General features: G+C 50.2%; 1 protein-coding gene across 6 annotated transcripts in view; it reads left to right on the top strand.

The window, feature by feature from the left end:
- The first annotated feature begins 3,522 nt into the window (after positions 1–3,522).
- LOC121590214 (papilin) overlaps positions 3,523–12,337 on the top strand; it is a 66,623-nt gene continuing 57,808 nt past the window's right edge. For 2 of the 6 annotated variants that reach the window (XM_041909685.1, XM_041909679.1), the window contains exons 1-2: positions 3,523–3,755; positions 4,728–5,022. The gene's annotated coding sequence lies outside the window, so the exon portion shown is untranslated. Of the gene's footprint in view, positions 3,810–4,727; positions 5,023–12,337 lie in introns of all 6 variants that reach the window. The other 4 variants (XM_041909683.1, XM_041909682.1, XM_041909680.1 and 1 more) reach the window with 4 other exon arrangements.

Raw genomic sequence — 12,337 nt, 5'->3', positions numbered from 1 at the left:
CGCCCACGGCACGCTGGAGTGGACTTTCTTTGCCGGATTTTCTCCTGCTCTTCGGGGGCTAGACTCAATCGCCCTAATGCATGGATGGGGAAGAACCGGACGTGAATGAGCTCACGCGCGCTGGTGGCGTCTGCAGTCGGCCGGCACGGAATGCGGAAACAGTGTGAGTGGGATTGGGCGGCAGGAATTGTGTCAAGAGCCGCAGTTTGGGCAGCAATTGTTGGCGGACTGGTAGGATTTTGAACGTGTGGAAAAGAATGTCACCGAAGATCGTTGCGATGGGGCGCTGAAGATATGAAACTGGAATTGGAAGAATTTTCTTTATTTTAGGCCCTAGCTGGACTAATGATTGCTCTATTCAGCGCAGCGTCTATGCGTATTATCACTCTGTTAAAACAAAACAGAATAGATAGCAAACCATCACATCATCTATTATTGCAAACGATCCATCATCGGTCGTAACTGCACGGGTGGATGTCGGTGCAGCAGCACCAGCAGCTTACCGGACCTGTTGATACGCTGGTCAACCGTTCGCCTAATTGACCGTAAACTGATCGAAAGCCATAAATCTTTCCCGTTGCGTCCCGTATCGCTCGGCGTTGCTAACTCGTGGCCATGGGCACGCGCCCATATGACGACAGGCGGCACACCGCTTTGCCGCCCATTCCGAAGATGATCCACTGTGACATATGCGGCCGGCAATAAAAGGTTGTAATTGATACCGGCTAACTGGGCAGGGGAGAAAGAGATTTAATTTTCACCCGGGGAAACATGGCGGAGAGGAACGATCCCCCACTCCCCGGAATGGGCGGTTTTTCTATGACCATGAAAATGTGTTTGTGGGTGTTTTGTTTTTTGTAGTTGTCATCGGTATAAGCCGGAACATGGAGCTCACACTGCATGCTACGCTTCCGGTTCGTTGCAGTCGGTGCAGAGGGAAGAATGGGCGACAAGAGAGGTAGAGGGTTCAGGCCATAAAATGAGGCTTTTGGAGTTGGAGAGTGAAGATTCGCGCGTGCCAGGATGACTTCATTCCGGCCGTCCAACGCGTCGGGTTGACATTTGAGCTAGATCTCACACCGCTCACCCCAACGCGGTCCACTTTCCCTCTCCCGTAGGTACATCCTCATTTGACGGATGCCCTTTTGCAGTGTTCGCTGTGTGCGCTGGTTAGTTTCGCGAGCCCAGTGACCGTGACCGGTCGAACACCGGAAGAGACTGTGGGTACCATTGCACCAGGTCGTTCCTGGTTCTTGCCCAGTTGCAGTCGGGTACGGGCGGCGCTGGAGCGAACCAGCCCATTGGAAAAGGGCTCCGCACACAGGCTGTGCGCTGGAAGATGAAGACACACAAACTCCAAAAATAACGAACGTACTAAAAATAAATACTCGTCAAACGCTGAATGAAGTTTGTTGCATCGCGCTGGTGCTGCTGTCGGTGAAGCCTGTGAAGAGTTTTGGTCGAGTTTAATCATCGAAATACGGGCACAACAGTAACGGTTAGGAGGTGCAGAGTGTTGTTTGTGTGCTCCGTGGGTTTTTTTTGTGTGTCGGTGCTGTTTATGCGTCGTTACTAACTCTGGGTTGTTGAGCGCCACCGCGACCATAAAAATGGTGTGTTCCTGATATAAATATATTGGAAAGGAAAATTCATCACGCTACGCAAACAGCGTCCCGTGTATCCTGCCTCGAAATGTGGATCAGATTGCTGTGGAGCTGTGTGAGCTCGGCTGCCTAGACGCCGAAATGCAGCAGAAAGCCAATGGTGGCTGCCGGTTTTGTTTGATTTATTTAGCGAAAATATTATAGTGCTCCCTAGCATCTGCGGGGAGAAAGCATGCGTGGAAGTGCTAAACGGGATGGCAAGGAAATAGTGATGATGATGGAATGTTTGCGTCTTTGTGTTGTCTGTGTATGTGTGCGTGTGCAATTTTTTTATCGTCTTTTCCAACATGATAAACACATTTTTGGGAGCTGCACTTAGCGTGTGCACGAAATGGGACATTAAACTAGACCAGACCGACCGACTGTGAGTGATGGTTTGCCGGGCGAAATGGATCTAGTTTTGAAAAGTTCATTACCCGATGGAAGTCATGTGCAAAAAAAAAACCGACTCCCTCGCTTAAGCGAGTTGAATTATGCGACCATAAAACCTCGCTCAAGATCACGGCGGGACCGTCGGCAGTGACGAATGTCAACGGTCATTACGGCGTGGAGCTGAATGGAGCTGAAGAGCAAAACACGTGCTCGCCATTTCTAGTTCGTTCGTGAGTAAGGTGCATACGATCGTATTAGAAGCGTCAAGAGAGCACAAAACTGTTCAGTATAAACTGGAGTGTTGCGTCTTGCAGGGAAGATTCTCTTCATTTGGTTTAGAACCCTCTTGAAAACCTTCCACCCAAAGCGGCAGCTTATCTGCGGCGATCGCACGTGTGCAGCGATCCGTGAGAAACCGAGAAGATCTTATCTCCCTGGGAAATGCTTGCTCGCGGGGAAAATCTCCAGAGAGAAAGCCGTCCCCCGAAGGCGGGAGAGCAAGAGTGAAAGTGTACAAAAAAAAACCTCCTCCCGAACACGTGATCGCGAACGATCGTCGGGCAGAAGATGCTACTGCGGCCGCTGCGTCGATAGTTTGGACGCGAATCGGGCCCTTTTTCTCCGAACTGCAGCCCGTCCGCTTCGGCTTACGGGGTTGTCAAATTCCAGCATCTTCCCCTTTCATCCCTGTGCTCTCCTCTATGTATCTGTGTCTTGCGAGCACCGGTAGGGCTTATGCTTATGCTTGCAGCGCCACCCCAAAAGGCAGCATCTTGCTCTGGCATCCGAACGACGATCGCTGCGCTTCTATCGGACGGGCGCGCGCGCGCGCGTCCATGCTCTCATGCTCGATCGCCGCTCGCCGGTCGACTCTCGCGGCCGTTTTCTTAGCCCGAACTGTTTCCAATTTCTCTGTGCGTTCCCCCGGCACTGCTGTGTGTGTGTGCGTCTTTTGCGTTTGCGGCGCATCGCGCTCTGTTCGTGCGTTTATCCCCGGGTGGAGAGATTGGATCCCAAACCCCAATCCCCCGACGTGCCCTGCTGGATGGGGAGTCCCTTCAGTTTTGTTTCTCTTTCTGTCTTTCTCTCTCTCTTGCTCTCTCTCTCTCTCTCTCTCTCTCTCTCTCTCTCTCTCTCTCTCTCTCTCTTTCTCTCTCCATGGGCTATTATTAATAACATAATACGTATAATATCCACACATAAACACAAGCACACACTGATGCAGACGAACGCACATATTAGCCAAACTGTTTAGCTAATGGTCAACGGGTTGGCAGGATAGCACGCATACACCCGGCTCTCTGCTTCCCTGTTGCTCCCTTTCATCCCTTCCTTTCCTTCCCACACACACACACACACCACATCCGTCGATAAGCGACGGACCGATAGAGGACGAAAGGCAGAACGATGGTATTCGGCGTTTGTGGTCACACACACGGAGCGGCGGCAACACACTGCTGGCATTCTCCTCGGTCGGTCGGTTCGCTGTGTCGGTGGTTCAGTTCAGTTCAGTGCGTCGGGTTAGGGGCTGTCGACGGTCCCAGCGCGGCCCGGTTTGAAAACGGTTTTTCCTCCTTCGAGCACGACCACGGTGGCCAGTCGAAGCGTTGCGCTCAAGACGTACAGTACGCGCACCACACGGTACTACTTCTCTCGGTTCTTCTTGGCGCGTCCCGGACACTTTTATGCTGGATCGTTACATTCTACGTGTGTGTGTGTGTGAGTGTGTGTTCTTAAGGATCTGTTTAAACGGACGGCGGGGTGATCTTTGATGTTGGTTGACGAACATTAGGAGCAATTGCTTGCAAATTAATTGCGTTATGAGTGGAGCGTCTTTTTACATCTTCTTGTTTGGGTTAAAGTACGGAAGCAAGTTAAACTTTTCTTAGAAAAACAAAAGGATTGTGCTTTGCGTGTGTGTTTCGATCAATACTGACCGTTTGGCAAGCTCACGAGATTCCGGCCTGTGCAGTGGAGATTAAAAAGTGTTCGACGTTTTGATCGTACTCCTTAGTTCCTGCTCCTTTGCTTCCCTGTTTTAGCCAATTTCCTTCCACGCTTTTTAATTCTGTGTTTTATCTGTGAAGCCCCGCCGCGGCCACGTCCCGCCCAAGGGCAAGGACTGTAACGGGTTGGATTGAAAATTACTATCATTTGAGGGCCGGGCTGGTCCCCCAAAAGCATTGTGTGTTTGGGGATGCGTTTTGCGTTTTAGGTCGTCGGTTGTTCGTCGTGTTTGCTGCCCGCTCCAAGACGATCGCCACAGCACATCACTAGCGTGTGTGTGCGTGTCCTGGGGCTTAAAGTGAAGAAGATTCTGGCCCTAGCGCAGCTTAGCGTTCTTTATCTTGCCCTTTCCTCGGGGAGTTTGGGGCCTTCTGCACTTTTGCCGTTTTTCTTTTGCGTTTTGGACAAAACTGAACAAAAAAAAATAACCTTCGGCTGCAGTGATTCTGGCGGGAAGCGACTAAATGGTTTATCTCGGTGCCAGTGACAGGGCAGCAAGTACGTTGCGGGTCTGCAATTTGTCCGCCAGCGCCCGGTTGGCAGAGGAACACGAGCAAGAAGCGGGCGAAGATCGAGTGTGATTCTTGTGCAAGTGTCTGATCGCCGGTGTGGTGCTCTCTGCCTTGAAGTGTTGTAATTTTTGTTTGCATTTGTTTTTTTTTTCTTCTACCCTTCCAATTGCAGTGTAACAGCGGCAAGTGCGTGTGAGGCTAAGTTTCGGTGCGCAATTGCGCGAAGCCTTGTTTAGCGTGGATTATCGGATGCATTTCCCGTGTGTATGTGTGTTTTTGTGTGATTCGTTTGTGTGTGAATAGTGGATTTACAGTGATCAGACAGTGCCAGTGACAGTGCACAGGCTCCTCTTAGTGCGTTGCCTGCGTGCATATTCCTCTGTGCGGGGTGTAGTGTCAGGCGATCGTTTGCTACAATCACGCCAAGTGCTAAGGCAGCATCTCTTCTCAGGGATCGTGCGAAGAAGGTAAGTGGGCTTCATGTTTTTTTACGTCCCCCTCCCCATTCTACGTCATTTACTGCAAAGCCCATGCGAGAAGATGTCCAAAGGGCTGGACACAAGATGCAAGGGTAGAAAAAGAAGTCTTAAGAACATCACTTTCGGAAACAGTAAAAGTGAGGAGAATGTTAACTGCCTGTCGACGATTAATCGTATCTCGGGTGTGGGGGATTTTTTTTATTGTGATTCCTTTTTTTTATTATGCGCTTGTTCCCCGTCCACTGACGTTGTTGGTGCAGGCCGTGACGGTGGTCGGTCTGTTGGCCTCCGTGTGTGTCTGTGTGCGTTCTGCTCCAGGATTCCCTGGAACGTGAACGCATACCACCGTTTGCAGCGCGTCTTTATTTCTGCAAGATGATGTTCCGTTTTCTTATCCATTTGTTCATTCCGCGGCATTCTCGTAGTTCGCTTTCGGCAGACGACTTCGGTGGGGCAACCTTTTCCTAATCAACCCGCCAGCCGATTGGGGCAGCTTTAATGACTTTCCGTTGCTTCGCGGTAGCGCGAGGAGTAGCTCTTTGCATCTCTCAACAAGAAGCCACGCCACAAAAAATAGCATAAACGGCAGCACAAACGCTTCATAGTTGATGCTCCGCGTCCAGATTTATGGTCCATGTTCGATCGTTTTTAAATCTTAATTTTACGACAACAGTGTGCGCTACATTGGGCAGGATTTCGTTGGTCCTGAGAAACCAGAAAAGAACGGTCGCAAATGATTTAAATGATTCGGCCTCAGGTTGGAATTGACTTTATTTCGCACAACTCTCCCACACACATATACACACTCACATATTATAAGTTAATTTGCAAAACGGCACGGCAGATCCGGCAGGGCAGATCCGGTTCCAGCGAAGTTCCAATGCTGCACAGAGTCTCATCATCATAAATCCATAAGCCTTTCGGTAGCGCGCGACTTGGATGACGCGTGTCTTGACGTGGTACGGGAGCTTATTTCTTTGCTGTTCTACCGCGGCATCGTTGCTTCCGACTCCCACCCACACAGACACACACACATGGTTCTGGGAAGTAATATCGAAAGCTTTGCTCCAAACAACAACATCAGCGAAGTTAAAACCTTCCCTCCGGTTCGGGCACTGTTTGCTAGTAAACAATCATCGCCCGCCGAAGAAACACATTACAGCTACTCGCGTGGTGTGGCAAGTTGCAACACAACATCCCTTCAGTTGGCACAGCGCGGCAAGCTAGATTGTCCCGGGTGGACCCCCCTAGGGGAACCTGCCGCTGTACGTACGCTGTGTGCTGTGTGGCGGCATCGAACCCGAGAAGGATTTAGCTCGAGATTTACCGCTTTGATCCGGTGGCCAATTTGTTGGGATTGCCTTCGGTAATTGTTTTGGAATCAGCTTGGCTTCCAACCTTCGCCAGCTCCGGCAAAGGTGGCAGTTGTTTTCGGTAACAGGAACACAGGTCCGTGCGCGATGGGTAATCTTCGCGGGAAGGAAGCGTATGGGTATGGGTAAGGAAGTTCGGTGGCTGTGTTCGACCACAAAACTGAAAACCGCAACCACATCCGAAGCTGCTGACCACCGGGGAACAAGGGATGGTAGTGCACGGAACGGTTTCATCCGGGAAGAAGCGACAAACTGCGCCAAACACACACACATACACAGCTGTGTCGGGGAGATCAATTTGAAATTTGGAATTTTGGAAATTTTAAATTGAAGAAGTTTGCAGTCACCGCAACTCGGTGCTTGCAGTCCGGTGGGAGAGTTGCGCGGCGAAGATGTTCGGTTTTTAATTTCGCAAGAATTGGAGGACAAAAGTCAAACGTGCACTTTGGGTGGGCTTGAGTTTGGTGGTGACTTTGGCAAGTGATTTGAAACAAACGAGCTATGGTTGATGTTTTTAAGGGGTGAAGTTGGAGTGAAATGAAGTATGAATAATTTTGAGCATTAGAATAAGACACATTGATCACAGATGTTGTTATAACCTCAGTAATCTGAATCAATACGAGGAAATGAAATATTTAGAATGACCAGTTTTGCTTATTTCTGACAGTGGAATATAAAATGAACAAAATAGATATTCCAATTGCATAAACAAACCATTTCATGTACACTCTTAAGGGATAATGTTTTCTGCGCATAAAACAGACTCATAATTTCCAAAAAAACATCAGTCGAGCAGTGTCGGTTTTGCAATCGATCTGCTCACTGAGAGAAAGGTGTTTAAAACCCCCGGCAGTGGCGGTTCCGTTTGTACTGGAGAAAGGTTGCACAATTCCAGGGATTTCAATTAGCTGTTACCGTGCGCTGCCCTATCCCGTCTGCCCGTCATCCTCTATTGGCTCGCTAAAACATCAATAGCAAAGATCGTATACAATCTTGCTGTACTAGAAAGTGTTAATTGATCGGTGCTAAGGTAAGCTATTCTGGTTTGTAAGAACGTGTCGATGCTCAGCACACAGGCAGAGCGCGCGCGTATATGATGCGTGGTTTCCGGCTGAAGCTGCGGTTTTCCGGCCGAAATAGAAAGAAAAACAAAACCCCCTAACACTTCAGAAGCCCTACGAGAGTGGGACAAGGGCAGCGAGCGTTTTTTTTCTGTGGGGCGTGAGTGAAGCAATTGCCTGCTTTAACGAGTCCAGTTTTGCTTACATTGATTGTACTGCGTCTGCCTGGGTGCAGTTGATGAATGAAACAAACCAAACATAGATTGTAGCGAAGACGAGGCGTGTTGGAACAGGTTGGAAGAAACCTGCTAGCCAACCTCTAGCACCAAATACAGGCACAAGGAAGTGGATAGAGGCAAGCTTCATACTCATGAATCACGTCAATTGTAGCTTCCTCGCTTTCCCTGAAACCACCGGACGTCACGACCTCAGCCCCGTGCGGTAGCGGTCCCTTGGTCGCACAGGCAGGCCGTCGAACGAAGACACATGCTCACGCAAAACCCAAAAACAAAGCCCAGCACAAACCGCAGGGCGAATGTCGCAAAACGGGGCTTCCTAACGCTAACCGACCATCGATGGTACCGCCAAAGGGTCTGGGCACGCTATTAGCGCATTGCTCGGGGAAAGCCTGAGCAGGTTGGTCCCGGGTTTGGCGAGGAACACTTCATTCAAAGTAGCAGCGCTTTTTGACGCGCTGCCCGGGCCTGGCTGCTTGCTTGCCAAAGCGGCCCTCGGGATGCTAGGTTTCAGCATTTTATGCATATTTTATCCTACACACATACTGCCGGGCCCGGCAGGGACGGATGGGCCCTGCACAAAGGCGAACAAACTGTGGCAGCGAGCGCTCCAAAAAGGTTCTGCCCGTGGCAGCTACTTCAAACAAGATAGTCCACACAGTCCCTTCCCAGAAGACGAGATCGGAAGTATTGTGTTTTGGCAGGCGGGCGGATGGGGATGGGGGAGGCAACACGACACTATGCTAATGCCAACGGCAAACCTAAAACACACACACACACACACACACACACGTGTACATTTCGCCCTCAGTGACATTCTGTGCGCGTTCGCATAGGCACGGGAGAGGTAGGAGTAAGTCCTAAATGTCCCAAAGTCCCAAGATTGCGTATGCCCGGAGCCCGCGGAAAAACGGGTCACTCACTAACCGAAAAAGCACACAGACACACACTCGGAATACAAAGACATTACACAAATCTCCGCAGGACACCAAAACCCGTGGCACCCACGGAAGGAGAAGCCACGGCTCTCGGTCGGTGCGAAAGACCCATGAAAAGTGCAGCCTCCGGGGCGATTATGAACCCACGGTCGGTGGTTTTTGTTGCCTTTTCGCGAGCGCACGCGTTTTTCTTTTTGCATCCCGCGGCCTCCGTGTGTTTGCAAACGGGTAAAAGGCACGCCAGCGTGTACACAAACCCCGCAACAATGGACGCATTCTAGAGGAGGCATCCCGTGGGTCGTCCATTAGCCCGGGCCTCGAGCTGGCCGTTCGCAAAGCTATTGCTAGCTAGCAAAGTTTGGTGAATACTTGGAATTCTTAATTAACAACATGTGTTCGACGGGTGTCGGTCGGACAGAGGGCGGCTGTGGACGTAGAAGTAGAAGTTCCAGCGGGCGCTTCACATATATCATGACACTCTAGAATGCATTTCCTGTTGTAAGAGGCGTCCGGTGGGAATTGTGTCTACTGGCGGTGTGTTTCTAACGGCCCGAATGGCTTTTTAGAAACGCTTCTGCTTGAAACGCAGGCAACAAGTCCGAGAAAAAGAAGTCCCAAAAAAACACACACACACACATGAGCTTCATAAATTGTTTGGAGTAGTGCGGGTCCGGCAGAAATGCAGATGCCTGCCGAAGTGACACAGTGGATGATGAATTTGCCATTATCGTTTTGGGTAGCCCGCGTTGTTTGCCGAAGCAAATGGGGAAATAAACGTTTGTCTAGGCGCAAAAACTGTCGTCATTAGGTTGGTATTTTATAGTTACATTTGGAGCTAAATGCCAAGGTCTTGAGGTCTGTTGAACTCCGGGCGCCGGTCCACTTTTGATCGTCGCCGAGGCAATTATTTCCCGACTTCGCTGGCCGTTAGCGTATTCTTCGTGAAATCGATTATCTAACGCGCGCTGTGATTGTCCCCATGATCGAGACGTCTCATCACCTTAACGTCAAAAAAGAAAGTGTCACTGACGGTTGCACGGTGTGCAAGGGAACAGATGTGCCTTCGGTTGATCGGCCCATAGAGATCGAGTTGTAAACGCATGTCAAACAGAAAACCCAAACAGTGCAACAAGCATCCCAAAAAAAAAAAAAACAAGACACACTCGTTGCCGTATGCAAAGTGTGTTTCTAAAGGAGTGCAACGGGGAGAGCTCCCCGGGATGATGGCGACATCGGCTGGAATGGGTTGAGCGGTAATGAAAAGAAAATGTGGCCCCGGCCGACGATGACACCGCGATGTGGCGGTGCATCGCGCGAAGGCCGAAGACGAACAGTGTGCGTTCAATTTACACAGCATATTACCATCGGTCACACATGCGTGACGTCAGACGGTAGCTCCGGCGCGTCCAAAAAAGGGATAGGGTCTACAAATTATCATTGACCGAGTTGTGTGTGTGTGTGCACATGTGTGTCTTTATGGACATAATCTTGCGCTCTTACGAGCAGCAACATGAGAAATGAAGGAATAAAGGGAAGAGAAAAAAACCGACGACGACACCCATCACCGAAATCAGTTTCACCAGATTTCGAGAGTCAATATTGAGCTTCTGCAAACATGAACCTTACGTCTAACGGTCCTTGGGTTAGCCCTTTTGGTGTGTCTGCTTTGGGTCTGCAGCATCACCCTTTAGCAACACTCGCACCGCAGTTGTGTCATACTAGCTGTGTCTTAAAGATTTTGGCTGAACAAAAAAAAAAAAACGCGTTGGTTCAATGATCCTCAACGTTGCGAGTGCTTATGGAACTGCACTGCACATTGGACAGTAAGTCAACATTTACCCGTGGCCTTCTGGTCTGCCGTTTGGAAACACCCAACTGTCAAAAAATGGGTGCGAGCTGCAGCGAAACGTTGAGAAACCCGGGCAAGGAAACGGCCATCCAACGGAGTGGATCCAACACCGAAGCTGCTCACACGCAACAGTCTTGATTGGGGCAGGAGGCCAACGTATGTGTGTGTGAACGAGCTAAAAGGAAACCCATTTTCCCACACGGCCCTTACCACATCCTTCCAGCTTTGCGTGGCTGGAGCGGTTGGTTTTTGCGGAGCGTTTGGTTTGGTACGTCCAAGGCAACGGTAAATCCTCTCGTTTCGGGCTTTTGTGGTTCCTCCCTGGGGTGGGGTTTGGCTTTGCTGGCGGAACAATGTGCAGCACCGTGTGCAGCTCGGAAGCTTCCAGAACAGATTAATTTCACATCCTCACGCGCTTAACTACCCTCACAGCATGTTACGCGGTACAGTTTGGGGGTTAACCGGTAACCGCACCGGCAGTTTCGGAAGGGTGCTAATCCTCTTTTCCGGATCGTACAGACGCATCGTGACGCTCTGGAACGCTGACAGAAAAAGCTCTGCCTCATGTACGTCCAGTCGAAATGAGAGTGAAAGTGTTTGCGCTACCAGGTTGGACGCGTTCGAACAAGACAGTGAGAGATGTGTACGCGGAAAAATAAATGTAAAATCATCGAAAGCCACCAGAACGGACAAGAACTTGGGTCGCGCCGGAAAACAAAACGATAGCAAACGGGTTAAGATAAATGTTTCTTCTTAACCCATTATCCCAACGCCCAAGCGACCGGCGGAGGGCCTCGTGCAACAGATGTCGCTACAGATAAGCGAGTGTGTAAACACTTTCAACTAGCCGAGCGAGAACGCCGTGTGCTGTGCTGCATGCCACGGGGCTACGGGCAAATCACCAAGAGGTGATTTGTTTCATCGGGTCAACCCAAAAGAAGGGACTCATTATTCTCTCCCCCATGCCGTGCCCGTACCTCTTCCCGAGCACTATCGGAACGAGCGACAGAGGAAAGAAGGGAACACCACCGTTAGCATCGATGTGACAGATAGGGCCGGATTAGGCGAGGCTCAAGATCTATCGCCCGTACGGTGTTTGCGTCCCACGTGCGGAGTAGAGATTTCGGCTTCTCCAGTGTGAGCGCACACCGAGGTCCGGACTGCGGCAGCACAAGGGCTTTTGACCGGGCAATCGCTTCTAACAAGCCCCGGGTCCGGGCATTTATCGTTAGTGGGGGAACCATTTCGGTGCTGATTCATGGAATCGCCCGGTGTAGATCGGGAGAGTAGAGAACACCGAGCGGCGGGACAAAACACCAACCAGCCAGCTCTCGAAGCTGCTGCGTGGATTGTGTGGAGGAAAAGTCTGAGACCTGGGGACCATGCCTCGTACCTGCCGCGCACTCATGCACTCATCAATGTCAGCATGCCGGTGGCCAGTGTGAATAAGTGTAATATTTCAATTCAACAACCGTCTCGCTTTCGGTAAATGCTTTTCACAGCCAATAAATAAATCCACAGAGCCACGGTGCGGCAGAAGATCGCCGGATGATGGTGCGCGATAAATTTGGCCCCCGAATCATGCACATGTATATGAACCGAACTCTGTTCAAATTATAGTGCTAATCGCCCGATGTTTTTTTTCTATTATCGCTGCTCCATCGCTTCATTGGCAGTGGAAATACCGGTACAGCGAGATACGATTTACGATAATATACCAACATCTAAGCGATAGCGAAAAGAACGATCAACGAACCAAAAGCCACTTGGAAGGTGCACGCTCATGTTTATAAATCATTTTTTGTGTGGCTGTTGCTGGTGGTGTGCTGTTTCACTTGTTGTTGCA

This window comes from Anopheles merus, chromosome 2R, assembly GCF_017562075.2.
Source record: "Anopheles merus strain MAF chromosome 2R, AmerM5.1, whole genome shotgun sequence".
NCBI lineage: Eukaryota > Metazoa > Arthropoda > Insecta > Diptera > Culicidae > Anopheles > Anopheles merus.
This window is presented reverse-complemented; position numbering and strand designations above follow the sequence as displayed.